The 12,129-nt window shown below is 35.6% G+C and overlaps 1 pseudogene; it reads right to left on the bottom strand.

Annotated features, from left to right (window-relative positions):
- Window positions 1-1,995: 1,995 nt before the first annotated feature.
- On the bottom strand, window positions 1,996-2,375 carry LOC100950675 (annotated as a pseudogene).
- Between the last annotated feature and the right edge of the window lie 9,754 nt (window positions 2,376-12,129).

The following is a 12,129-nucleotide window of genomic DNA, read 5'->3' as shown; positions in this document are numbered from 1 at the left end:
AAGCCAACTTTGAGTACATTAGACCAAGCATATTGACCCCATTTGCAGTAGCTGTGGTAATAGCAGCAAGCTCTTTGTCCCAGGTGGTCTCAAACCGAGATGCATCATTTTGCCTATTCAGTATTTTCCATAAGAAATCCAGCCAAACTCAGCAATTCGTGGCTTTTGTAATAAAAATTGAGAGATATTATTGTCTTCTGTGCCACCTTTTATCTCTCTTCCTTTCCTCACAGGTTTTATGGGTTTTATTTTACATTCAGGGCCTTTTTCGAGCCCACACCTTGGCCCTGTCACCTTCTTGTCATATACATGATGCTGACACTAACTCTGGTGTTAAGCACCTTTCTTATTTATATTCCAGGCTATTTTTGCACTGGCATTATTTGTTCTGTTTTAAATTTTTGTTGATACATAATAGTGGTACCTTACTACTTGATATGGATCTCTAAGATGCGCCTATTAATAATTTGATGATTCAGAATAATATTTTATTTGAGGAACATGGAGCAGAACTTTTTTTTTCAAGCAAATGAATACTTTTATTAACATGGTAATTTTTTTTTTTTTTTTAACATGGTAGGGTTTGACCTCAAATATTTGTTAGGTCTGCTACTCAAATGAACTTACAGCTAGACAATGTATTAACCTAAAAGATGTCTCTTCCCAGTCCAGTTTAGGATCCAATGCAGACAATTCCATGCTTTCCTCTCCTATCCCTTTAAGGTCTTTTGCAAATATCTCTTCCATTTTATGCCCAGGATCCCTTGAAATGCATCAGGGTATTACATCAACTCATACAGAATATCAAGATTGCATCCCTCATTCTATGTTCCAAATCAGATAAAGATGAGTTAGGTTGTCCAAATAAATTCACCAGACAATTACATCAGATAGTGTACCACGTAGAATTTAAACTTTGAACAAAATACATCTCTCCTCCTTTGGTCTCACACAGAAATTAAAGTCCCCCAATAGAGACAATACTATTCGCTACCCCTTCTCCAGATTCATCAGGCCTATCCAGATCAGCCCTATCCACATTTCCAGTTGAAATCTGGTCCTTTCTTCAGCAGCTGCTGCATGGGGTTGTCTTCTAGAATCAACACAGCTCCTTCAGCACCTCCAGAGCTGGAGAACTCCAACTCAGGCAGACCCGAAGTTCCAGGGAGCTATCAGGTCACACAAGAAAGAGCAAAGCACCTCAAAATTTAGAAATAAGCACCAAAGCCAAGGAACAAGTGTGACTGTTGCAAGAGCTTACAATCCAGGCCCTAATGTGAGAGCACTCTCCGAACAAAAGTTATTTCCCTAAACAAAAACATTTAACAATCAAAAACGCATATTGAGGTCATCAACCACAGACCACAGCAGAAATGTAGTGTGAGTGAAGGACACAGGGTAGATAGAAGGAAAAAGGGAAAACAGAAGGCTCTCTGGTTACAGCTTCTCCAGGGTGTCTGCCAAGCTCCATCAGTTGACCAGAATCCATTGGCTGTGTACCTACAGCACAATTAGGAGAAACTCCTCATCATGTGGTCAGTCCTGAGGGAACAGCCCAGAGCCCTCACCACCTCAACCAAGCAGGACACCACCTCTTCTGGATGCCACTGGAATCCTTTCAGTCTTCCAGCACAATATGCAACTGTCCAGTAGCCTTCCCTCTGGCCACCCACTTACCTTCCCCGCCCCCACCCCGCCGGACGGCCTGGCTGGCCTGGTTTTGTTCCCTCAGCGACTTTTAGGTTTATTGTCCTGTAATTATTCTACTGATCATCCCTTAGTTTACAAACAAACACGTTATCAACCAAAAAACAAACCAACCTTGATTCTCCAAATTAGCATCAGAAAGAAACATTTAAATGGTATCCACTTCAAAATTAAAAACTAAGTGTGTTCTTACTTTCCCTCCCCCCACCTTCCATCCCATCAGTCTTTATTAATTTCCCCCAGTTTCCGGCCAGCTCACGCAGGTCCCCACCTACCGCCAAGGCTGCTTCACGACCACTCCCTCTTCTTTATCTGCCCGACCAGCTCCACCAACATCTCTGCCATCTTCGCCATCTCTTTCACCTTCTCGGCCTTCTCGCACCTGTTGGTCACCCTGCCCTCGACTCTGCCGTTTGGATTCTGAAGGTGATTCAGGGTGCTCTCCTCCGAGGCCTGCACCTGGGTTTTTATTTGGAGGAGCACAGGGTCCATCTCCCACCACTTGCTCCTGTTCCCGTGCGCGCCCTCGGGTGCTCGCGGGTGAGAGATGTGATGTCCTCCCGCATCTCGCTGATGACTCGCAGCAGAAACTGCTCGAGGTCTTCCTCCGGCTCCAGCGCCTTCGCTTCCTCCGGCTCAGCCAGCTCCTAGATGTCCAGGGGCTGCATCTTTTTCTGCTGCTTCGAAACCGCGGTCGCGACGTGAGCAGAGAAGCAGCAAGCAAAATCAGTATTATGTTAATGATACTCCCCACTTCAAGGCCAATTGTTATCAATGACTCTTGCGAAGTTCCTGCTTAGTTTGGTTTATTGGTTTGGTTTTCATTCATTCATTCAGTTTTATCCCTATTTTCCAGTACTTTCCTGCTCTCCTACCACCTTGGCTATATACAGTTATATATTCCTTAGTATGTTGTATTGTTCATACATGCTATTGCAACGTGCATATTGCTATTATGAATGCATATAATTTATATGTGTATACATAAAGTGAGGTATAGTGATGTGTGTGTATATATACGTGTATACACACGTATCTACATATGTGTCATCTATTTCTTTCTTTTCCTATTAAGTTTTGAATTACAAAAATCTAATACATGCTCACAGGAGATAAAAGCACAATTAAATTCAGGTGGGGGAGAAATCCTTCTAAATTTAGGGGAGAGGGGAGAAAGGAGGGCAGTGGATAGGATCTCACCTAATAAGAATTATGTAGGGTATACGGCACACCCCTGGGTGAAGAGCTCAGCTACAATTTGCAGTATATCTAGAACCAAAAACAGTGTAACCTAATCATGTATACCCTCATATTAATCTGAAATGTTAAATGAATCCAAATATTATTAATCTAAGTTTTGTTGTATGTTGTTGTATGCACATGTATATAATTTTTAGTTCTGATTTCATAATATTTCAGTGTGTATAGGCATCTCATTTTCCCTACCCCTTTCCTTAGTGATGTAAATTCAAATTGTCTCCAATTTCCCACCCCCCCCAAAACATTGCAATAAGGATCACCTTCATATATGTCTTCTATGAAAAGTGAGAATTTCTTTGGGCTATATACCTTGGAGCTGCACTTCCAGCCCATAAAAGTGCAGGTAATAAACTTGACCATGTGCCATCTCTATCAACTTGCTGTGCAGAACAGCTCAACCAATCCATATTCCTTCAGACAGGGCCATAGGAAGGTTCCTATGTTAGTAAATATCCACTAATATCTGAAATTATAAACTTTTCTATTTTTCCAAACAAAACTCATTAATTTAATTTGCAGTTTACTGTTTATTAAGAATTTTAAGTAGTACTTTATCTATCTTCAGGTTTTTGAATTTCTTTTTTTGGAAATTAATTATTCATAAAATTTGCAAATGTACTTTCTCATTTGGTAATTTATCTATTACCTTTGCTGAGTGCCTTTCACTGAAAAGAAAACATTATGTCTTTTATCATCAAATTGATCAATATTAGTTGGGATCATGCTTTTTTTTTTTTTTTTTTTTTTTTTTTTGAGACGGAGCCTCAAGCTATCCCCCTGGGTAGAGTGCCATGGCATCACGCTCACAGCAACCTCCAACTCCTGGGCTCAAGCGAGTCTCCTGCCTCAGCCTCCCAAGTAGCTGGGACTGCAGGGGCCCGCCACAACGCCCGGCCATTTTTTGGTTGCAGCCATCATTGTTGTTTGGCGGGCCCGGGCTGGGGATTCGAACACGCCACCTTAGGTGTATGTGGCTGGCGACTTAGCCGCTTGAGCCACAGGCGCGGAGCCTGGGATCATACTTTTAAATTTTTCTTTAAAAATCCCCTTTTTCTCCATCTGGAGAAAAATATTCTTATTTTTTTTTCCACTTGATTGTTAGATATATCCTTCATGTTTATGCCTTGAACTGAGTTTGATTTTTGCATTTTGTGATGTCCAAGAAAAAATTCATTTCTTTAAGTGAAGCAGTTTTCCCAATTCTATTTATGTACCATCTATCATTTCCACTGATACTCGATGCAGTAAGCATATATTAAATCTTGTGTATAACCAGTTCTGTCTTTGATCTCTCAATTATCCTGATTTAATTTTTTCATCTTTTTATGGAAAGGCTAAATTATTTTATTACTAACTATAGTTTTATTGCAGCATGCATTAACATGGAAAAAAGAAATAACTCCTCTGTACTCTTCTTTGTAAGGTTTGCTTAGCTATTCATAAGACTTTTCTTCACATAAATATATAATCTATTTGATTTATCAAAAATCAAACTGAAATATTGGTTTTTGTTTTAATTCAGTTTATATGTTTATTTGAGAAGAATTATGTTATTAAATATCGTATGCTAAACATCTTTCTATTTGGCTCATTCTCTATAACTTGCATCTGAGCATTAACAGTTTATCCATAGCCAAGCCAATTTGGGAATCTTGTTTCGTTTATTTTATAAATTTGTTGCTAATGTCAATATCTTACTTTTAAATATATTTTCTAGATTTATTGTTGACAGCCTAAAGTGATTAAATAAAGTTTTTAGGTCTATGTGGTATCTTGCATCTGACAAAATTGTTTAAATCTCTTATTTCATAATTTATCCATCGATTGTATTGACTTTTAGAGACAGATGATCTTATCATCTGTACATATCAGGAGTCTTATCAACTATTCCTTGCTTTTCTTTTTTTATTCTGTTGGCCAAGGCCGATTATACTGTAGATATATAAACTGTATAAAACTATATTAAACTATAGCATCCGTGGTCCCAGTGTTAAAATGAATACATTTGTTATTTTCAACATGAGACTGTGGAGGTCATGCCAAGGTTTCCAGGGGAAGAGCATGAGAAGCTGGACTAGATAAATCCTGCCAATGAAGAGAAGGTAAGGCTGGAGCTGTGAAGGGTCATTGAATTTCAAAGGAGACAGGGAAGGAGCATTGCCTGAATTTGAGAAACCACGTGTTTTGAAATAGTGATGGAACAAAAGAATGCTACTGGCGCCACTCTGGCTACTTTACATGCATGTTTAAACTGATGTTCTTATTTTATTTAGTCTTTAAGTAGATATTTTCTGGACTTGTATTACTAAGTTAACTATCAACATGGATCACTTAAGTTATTGATTTAATGACCTCTTCGAATATTTGCAAACTCCAACTTAACATCATATATGATATCAATCTGATTACAAAAACTTGAAGGTATTGTAGAAAAAGTAGAATACTAAATACAAACTTACATATTACAAGTATCTTACTGCATCAACACAACCAAATCTCTCAGAAGTTTTTTAGTTTAATGTGACAAAAACCTATCACCAAGAAGTTGAATGGATAAAAGTAAAAGAATCATTGACAGACTACTGATAATTTTAGATGCTGTTTGATCAAGGGTTTCAAGAAATCTTTAGAGCTCTGCCTGGTTGTTTTTGTCCACTTATAATGTTCGATTTCCTTATTTTTGGCTTCCTGGCAGGGCATGGTCATCTTACATGTCATGAACCAAAGGTATATTGAGACCCTCAGCTCATATAAAATGCATATGAAGTTGTAGCTAACTGTACCTTTACTTACAAAATATTCATTAAAAAAATTTACAAAGAATTTGCCAACACAGTCATATACTATGGAAGAAGTCATACTTTGTTATTAATGGCAAATAAAAGTTGGATCTTGTTCAAAAGAATCACAGGAAATGAGGTCCCTTTAGGTCATTAAAATTTTATCATCAAAGGTTGAGAAAGGGTGCCAGAAAGATGGGGAAAAAGTGATCTTAATTTTTTTAGCACTTTTGTGTATTTCTTTCTGGAAATATATGTGTGAGTACATGTGTATGTGGAATAGATATTACAGTGCATACACACTTTCTATCTTGTATTACTACTTTGTACTGTATTATTCATAAGAAACGTTTCTGTTCAGGAGAAGCCATCAATACTAATATTATGATAGTATAGCATGACATAATTTAGTAATCATATTAAATTGGCAAACAATTATTTCCAATTGATTTTATTGTATACATATGTAATTATGCAAATGAACAGTTTTCTTCATGAACGATTACAAAAATGCCTTCTTTTCCTTGAAATAGATTACTAGCAGTTGAATTGCTAGGTTAAGTAAACATTAAACAGTTCTCTTTTTTTATTGTATCCTGCTATTATACTTTTCTATATTAGTGTATGTTTCACTATAAATTTCCTATGTTAAATTCAAAGAAAACAGTTTGCTAATTATATAGTCAAAACATCTAAATCACTTTCATTTTAATTTAAATATTTACATGTTTCTACTTTGTGATTTCCTGTACATGCTGTCTTTTGAAGGTTTCCATTTTTCTACTAACAGATTTATATAGTCCCTTTTAAGACTAATATTGTTAAATCTGACTCAGATGTCTGATAAAGCACTAGAATGTAATTTTATTTATTTCTTTTCTTTATAAATCATGTCTGATTAAGTATTTACAGGCCACAAATTCTAAACATGCAGCTTGTCATAAAATATATATTCAAAGGACAATATTCATTGAATCTTTTGTATTATATTGATTTATGATTGGGCTAAATGTCTTAACTCTACCATAGTCTTCTAAAAAGTCTTAAAACATCTTCAGCTAAATAATTCTAATGTAATCTACCTGTCTGTATAGTACAAAATTAAATTTTGATTATTGCTAAGGTTTAAATTAATTTCTTGATTGAATCTGTTAGTTTGATGCAATACCTTGCATAGCTATTGAAATCTATAGTTCAAAGAGGTTTCAAGTGTTTGTAAAGCATTGAAAGTGTAATTGGGATTTTTAGAACCCTAATTACTTGTAGAATTTAGAAAACATCAGGCTATTTATATATCTTTTTCAAAATTAAGGGGATACAAGTGTTTTTGTTATATGGGTGAATTGTATAATGGGAAACCAGGGATTTCAGTGTGTCTAACAGCAGAATGGTGTTCATTGTAACCAATAGGTAAGTTTTTATTGATTTCCCCTGTTAGTATTGCCAATGTTCTGTATTACCTCTTTGTGCCTGTGTGTATCCATTGTCTAGCACTCACTTGGTGAGAACATGGAATGCTTGTTTTTCCATTTCTGAGATACTTCACTGAGGAAAATGATCTCCAGTTTCATCCAAGTTGCTGAAAAGGACATTATTTCACTCCTTTTTATGGATGAGCAGTACTCCATGGTATACATATATCACATTTTTTTTATTCATTGATCAATTGATAGCCATTTAGGCTGACTATGTATCTTTGCAATTGTGAATTGTGCTGTGATAAAGATTCAAATGAAGAGTGTTTTTCTGATAAAATGACTTCTTTTACATTATTTAGCTATAAAGTAGTAGGATTGCTGGATTGAATAGTAGGTCTACTTTTAATTGTTTGAGAAATCACTATACTATTTTCTAAAGATGTCATACTAATTTACATTACCACCAACAGTATATAAACTTTTCCTTTTCATTGCATCCATGCCGACTTTTATTATTAATTTTTAATAATGGCAATTCTCACATGGATAAGGTGGTATCTCACCGTAGTTTTAATTTGCATTTTCCTTATCTTAAGAGATGTCAAACATTTTTTTCATGCTTGTTAGCCACTTGTCTATATTCCTGTAAAAAAATTTGTTCATGTGTTTCATAAATTTTGTGATGAGGTTGTTAGTTTTTCTTGCTGATATGATTCTGCATATTAGCCCTACATAGTCAGCCATATAGTTTGTTAGTATTTCTCTCATTTTGTAGGTTGTCTATTCTGTTAATTATTTCCTAAGCTATTCAAACTTTTTAATTCAGTGAAGTCCATTTGTTTATTTTTGTTGTTGCTGTACTTGCCTTTGAGGCCTTAGTTCTAAATCCATTGCCCGGCCCAAATATTTCTTAAGTGTGTTTTTTAGAATTTTTATGGTTTCATGCCTTAGATTTAAGTTTTTAAAGCATCTTGAATTAATAGTAATTTTTTATGTGGCAAGAATAAAAATCCTGTATAATACTTCTGTATTTGTCTACCCAATTTTCCCAGCACCATTTGGGAAAATTCATTCATTCATTCAAAGGATGAATACGGCATCCTTTCCTCAGTGTATGTTTTTGTCTGCTTTGTTGAACTTAAGTTGGTGCTTGCTATTGGATTATTTTTTCTAGGTTCTCAGTTCTATTCCATTTGTCTATGTCTCTACTTTTATATAAATACTATGCTGTTTTAATTATATAGTCTTGTTGTATAATTTGAATTTGGGTAATGTGATACCTCCCAACTTGTTCTTTTTGGTTAAGACTGCTTTGGCTATGTGAGATCTCTTTTGGTTCCATAGGAAACATAGAATTATTCTTTCTCAGTCTCTAAAAGAAGACATTGGTATTTTTTTTTTATTAAATCATAGCTGTGTACATTAATGCAGTCATGGGGTACAGTGTGCTGGTTCTATATACAATTTGAAATATTTCCATCAAACTGGTTAACATAGCCTTCATGTCATTTTCTTAGTTATTGTGTTAAGGACATTTATATTCTACATTTAGAAAGATTCACATGTACCGTTGTAAAAGGAACCATAGGCGTGTATTTTTTTTTTTTTTTTTTTTTTTTGAGACAGAGCCTCAAGCTATCCCCCTGGGTAGAGTGTTGTGGCTTCACAGCTCACAGCAACCTCCAACTCCTGGGCTCAAGCGAGTCTCCTGCCTCCGCCTCCCAAGTAGCTGGGACCACAGGCGCCCACCATGACACCCGACTATTTTTTGGTTGCAGGCGTCATTGTTGTTTGGCGGGTCTGGGCTGGATTCGATCCCGCCACCTTAGGTGTATGTGGCTGGCACCTTAGCCACTTGAGCCACGGGTGCCGAGCCAGGCGTGTATTTTGATGGAAATAGTGTTGATTGGTAGTTCTCCTAGGGCAATATGGACATTTTAATAATGTTGATTCTACCAATCCGAACGAATGGGATGTTTTTCCATTACTTTGTGTTATCTGTGAGTTCTTTCATAAGTGTTTTGCAGTTCTCTGTAGGGAGGACATTCCCTTCCATGGCTAAGTATACTCACGTGTTTTATTTTCTTTTCAGCTATTATAAATGGTATCGAGATCTTGCTTTTACTCTCAGCTTGGCTGTTATTAATATCTAGAAGTGCTACCAAATTGTGTACATGGATTTTTTAACCTGAGACTTTGCTGAATTTATCAATTTTAGGAGTTTTTAGTGGAATTGTTAGGGTTTTCTAGATATAAGATTGTATCATTGGCAAACAGGCAGAGTTTGACCTCCCCTTTCCTTATATGGATGCATTTAAATTATTTCTATTGCCTAATTGCTCTGGCTAGGACTATGTTGAACAGAAGGGGTGATAGAGGGCACCCTTTTCTTGTTCCAGTTCTTAGGGGAAATGCTTTTAATTTTTCCTCATTCAGTATGATGGGAGTTTGTCTCATATGACTCTTACAGTTTTGAGGTATGTTATTTCTATGCTTAGTTCATTGAGGGTTTTTATCAGGAAACAGTGACGGATTTTATCAAATGTTTTTCTGCATCTATTGAAATGATCATATGTTCTTTGTTTTCATGTCTATGTGGTGAATCAAATTTATTGATTTGTGTATATTATGTATATTTGTGTATATATCTTTGCATCCCTGGATGGAACTCATTTGATCATGGTGATCTATCTTCTTAATATGCTGTAGAATTCATTTGGATATTGTTTTGTTGAGGATTTTTTCATCTGTGTTCTAAGGAATATTGGCCTATTGTCTCCTTTTTGGTTTTATCTTTTCCCAGCTTTGGTATCAAGGTGATCCTACCTTACAGAGCCAGGGAGGATTTCCTTCTTCTCTATGTTATGGAATAATTTACTGGTAGAATTTGACTGTGATCAAATCTGGTCTAGAGCTTTTTACTGTTGCTGATGGGAGTTTTTTTTCTTTTTTTTATTACTGTCTCAATATCACTGTTCATTATTGGTATGCTCAGGATTTACATTTCTACTGCTAGTAGAAGCTTGAGAGATTGTGGGCATCCAGGAATTTCCCCATTTCTTCTAGGTTTTGTTTTTCTTTCTTTCTTTTTTTTTTTTTAGTTGCAGTTTGGCCAGGGCCTGGTTCGAACCACCACCCTCGGTATATGGGACCAGTGCCCTACTCACTGAACCACAGGCACCGCCCATCTTCTAGGTTTTCTAATTTGTACTTATATACGTTTTTTTAGTATTCAGGGATGACATCTTGAATTTCTGTGGTATCAGTAAAATGTCTCCTTTTTCCTTGAGAAAAAGGACTCTCCAATTTCATTCTGATTGAGGTGATTTGAATCCTTTTCCTTCTATTTCTGGCTACTGGTCTAGCAATTTTGTTTATCTTTCCAAATATCCCATTTTTTCTTTCATTGATCCATTTTTTTCCTTTCTAGTTCACTTATTTCTCTTCAAAATTTCATTGTTTTTTTTCCTGCTGGTCTTCAGTTTTATTCTTCTTTTTCTAGTTCCTTGAGATGTTATAATAGATTCTTAATTTGTAATCTTTGTCTTTTTGAAGTGAGCATTTAAGGTTACAAACATCCTCCTTAGCACTACCTCTACTATAATCCATAGATTTTGAAAGCTTATGTCCCTGTGTCATTCTGTTCAAAAAATCTTTTTATTTCCATCTTAATTTCATAATTGACCCAAGGATCAATCATCATCAGGTTGTTTAATTCTGTAATTTTGTGTAGATTTGAAGTGTCTCTTGGAATTGATTTGGTTTTATTTTACTATGGTCTGGCATGGGATGATTTTGATTTTTTTGAAATTACTGAGACTTTTTCTGGCCTGACATATGATCAGTCTTGAGAAATGTCCCATGTGCTTTTGAGAAGACTTGATATTCTGTGCTTTAGGGGTAAAATTCTCTGTAAATGTTTGTTAGATCCATTTGTTCCAAAATCTCTTTTAAGTGCAGTGTTTCTTTGTTGATTTTCTGGTTCAATGATCTGTCCAAGTCTGTCAGTGGGATATTGAATTAATAAGTAATTGTGATGCTGCTGTTTATTTTTTTTTTGCTTAGATTTAGTAGAATTTGTTTTATGAATTTGGGAGCTCCTGTGCATACAATTTAGGATTGTTGCATCTTCTTGCTCAATTGCTATTTTTACCTTACGTAATGACTATTATTGTCTTTCTTACCATTGTTGATTTAGAATCTATTTTGTCTGTTAGGAGAATACCTATACATATTCTCTTTTGGTTTTCATTTTCATGAAATATATTTTTTTCATCCTTTACCTTTGATTTATGAGAGTTCTTGAGGGTTAGATGGCTTCCTTGAAGACAATATATACTTGCATCTGTTATTTCATCCATTTCACCAGTCTACATGTTTTAAAGGGAGCACTCAAACTCTTTATATTCAGTATTAGTATTGGTGTGTAGGAACTCTTCAATTTATCATATTCACTGATAACCTTATTGTTTTATTTTCCTTTTTGTGGTGTTGTTTTATAAGAGCCTTGGACTTTCGTTTTTGCATATTTTTATGCTTATAGGTATCTATTGTACTGTTCCATGTTCAGTGATTTTCTAAGCATTCCCTGTAGGGACGGTCTAGTAGTAACCAATTCCGTTAGTATTTGCTTGTCTGGGAAAGACTTTATTTAGCTTTAATTTATCAAATATTGTTTTTTAGGACACAAATATTTTGGCTGGAAGTTGTTATGTTTAAGAAGATTAGAAATGGGACCCCGATCTCTGGCTCATAAAGTCTCTGCTAAGAAGTTCACTGTTAATCTAACAATTTTTCCTTTGTACGGTAGTTGTTGTTTTTGTCTTGCAGTTTGTAGGATTTTCTCTTTCACGTTAGCTTTGGTCAGATTGTATGAATCTCTTAGGTAGCTGTCTTGCATCTGAATATCTGAATCTGGTGATCTCAGAGAATTTTTTCCTTAAGTATTCCCTCAAATAGGGTTT

Source organism: Otolemur garnettii, unplaced genomic scaffold (genome assembly GCF_000181295.1).
Source record: "Otolemur garnettii isolate 467f Iridium unplaced genomic scaffold, OtoGar3 scaffold00008, whole genome shotgun sequence".
In the NCBI taxonomy this organism is placed as follows: domain Eukaryota; kingdom Metazoa; phylum Chordata; class Mammalia; order Primates; family Galagidae; genus Otolemur; species Otolemur garnettii.
The sequence above is the reverse complement of the archived record's forward strand: the minus strand, read 5'-3'. Positions and strand labels throughout refer to the sequence as shown.